Below are 2,667 nucleotides of genomic sequence, written 5' to 3' on the forward strand. Positions count from 1 at the left end.
CATTGTCGTGTTTCTTTAGAAATAAATAATGGACAAATGGAGTCTTTAAACGCCTCAGATGTAAAGTTATTCACTGTCAAAGTGACGCCAAAATGAATGGGAGTCAATGGAACGCTAACAGCAGGAGAAGGCTTGCTAGCCAATGGCGGCCCCCGGGGAGACTTCAGTTTCCGGCTGGTGGATTACCCCCTTGGACTATACGCTGATTTCACCCAAGGGTTCACCATTACGGGGCGTAGAAGCAGTTTTTGTAAAAATAGGCTAACGATTGCGTCATAACACGTGACTCTCTGTCGCACACTAGAGAAATTACCGTACAGACAGAAGTAGAAGCTTGCGCGCAATCGGGGGACGTGGAGGCATAAAGTCGAGGGAGAAGCCCATAGAGAGTCATGAAGCTGATCCTGCTGCTCATGGACAGCTCTACTCTCGCTCTCCGGCTCTGTGAGATCCGGAAGGGAATGATTCAGATTCCTCTTGGCACCGCTACTAGAAGACGTACAAGTTGCTCACGTCACATCTACGTCGTCCAGCTCAGTTTGAGCATGCGCAGTACGCTTGGAAATCATGAAGTGAGTGCTTCTAATTGACTTCACTTTTCTCCATTGAAGTCTATGGGGTCGCTGTGTCCATTTCTTTTACTGTCTATGGCATAGTCCCACTTGTGCTGCTCGCGGTCGGAAATGACGCATTAGAAACGAATGTCGAGTTTCCTCTAGTGGAAGCGTGTGGAACTGCAGCCGAACACACTCTCACTGAACGCTCGTTTACTGAGAGATCAGCTCACATGCGGAACACACACTTGATTACATTTATGACTTTGATTTTCTTGTAGTTTTAGAGTAGCTAAAACATGATTTAAAAAAAAAGGTTTCATATAAAATTTGAAAATAGCAATTTTTTGCATTTTTCAAAACAATACACGTAAAATTCTGTAACTTTTTACAAACTTTTTTCACTTCATCAATAATCTGCCGAGTGTCGTCTCTGAGAAGAGATCAAACTTCAGTCTGTGATCATCTAAAGCGTTCAAGATTCACCAGTTTAAGTTGGACATTTCATTTTCAGGTCTATGCTTAAAACGTGAATAAATGGATTATAAATACAGCGTAAATATAACGTAGTATAAAAAATCCCCTAAAAAAAAAAAAAAAATTCAAACTAAAATATAGAACATTAATTTAATTGAATAAATAAATAAATAAGAATTTGGCATTTGACCGACACGTGAAGAGCAGCAGAGGGTTAAATCAAGATACATAATTACATAAACATAATACATTACTGGAGACGCAGAATATGACTGAAGATATGAAGATATAGAGATTTCAGATGATTCGACCAAAAGCGACTGAGTTCGTCAAACAGTGAGGACTAAAGCGCAGTGATTATGAAGATCAGGTCAGTGTGTGTCTGCGGGATTAAACACAGATGTGCTCCAGCTGTGCGTCTCAGTGTGACTGACAGGTCAAGCTCTCGTTCCGCATGCGATCCCACAATCCCCTCTGGCTGACGTGTGTTCCGGCTCAGTGTCGAACTGCAGCTTCACCTCTCGAGCTGTGAGTCTCAGCGACACCTGAGGCTTCTGACATCCCACAGAGAAGTTCCTCCACGTCTCTCTCTCTCTCACACACACACACACACACACACACACCTGTCGAATCCTGACCTGTTCTGTCAAGCACGAGCACAGACTGACGATGCGCGTGCACGCCTGTAGGCGGCGCTGCAGACGCACTTATGCCATTTTTAAATTCATTTCAAAATTGCTTTATTGGGCTAACTGTAAAATAATACATAATATTGTAATAAATAATACAATATTGCCAAAGCTTGCAAAACATAGAATAATAATAAAAAACATCATCAAGATAATAGAAAAAAATATAATATAACTTAAATTTAAATAAACAGTGTAACAAACTAGAACGTGTGAACAAGCTTATGCTCGTGTCCGCTGCATAAGTTGCGCTGATTTGAATGAATGTTCAAAGCAAAACTCGCGTGCGCGCGCAGTGAATATGAGAGAATCAGTCGCTTTATGAGGAACATATGAACGCTGTTAATGCATAACGCCATGACGTCACTGCGCACACTTGTTTTTGCGGTTTGACATTTTTCTTGCATTTGTACCCTACTACAATTAAAACAAAACTCCCACAATATGATTGTGAAAGAACGGCATGCATCTCGTCTGCATTATATCATAAATATAAGAGAAACGTGCAAACAATATGAAATACAAAAGCAAAAATGGAAAAGGTGAGAGGAAATTATTGAATTGTGTTCTATTGCACTATATAAAAAGCCGTGATTCTTTTATTTATTCACACATTTTATTCATTCTCTCTCTCTCTCATTTCAAAATGTGCTTTATGTGTTTCAATTTATTAAAGCATTTCTATTCATCATACATGTACATAGGCCTAGATACAAAAAATAAATAGATTAAAAGGTAAGTAGAACAACTAATCAACATTTCAGAGTTATATGAACAGTTTAGAATTCAGTGTGTGTGAGTGTTTGCGTGCGTGTGTGAGCGTTCGAGTGTCTGATTTTCTCTCTCTCTCTCTCTCTCTCTCTCTCTCTCTCTCTCTCTCTCTCTCTCTCTCTCTCTCTCTCTCTCTCTCTCTCTCTCTCAAAATAGCAGTGCACAGTTCCCTATCG

The sequence above is a fragment of the Rhinichthys klamathensis genome, unplaced genomic scaffold, assembly GCF_029890125.1.
Source record: "Rhinichthys klamathensis goyatoka isolate OS25496 unplaced genomic scaffold, OSU_Roscu_1.1 h1tg000545l_1, whole genome shotgun sequence".
Classification (NCBI taxonomy): domain Eukaryota; kingdom Metazoa; phylum Chordata; class Actinopteri; order Cypriniformes; family Leuciscidae; genus Rhinichthys; species Rhinichthys klamathensis.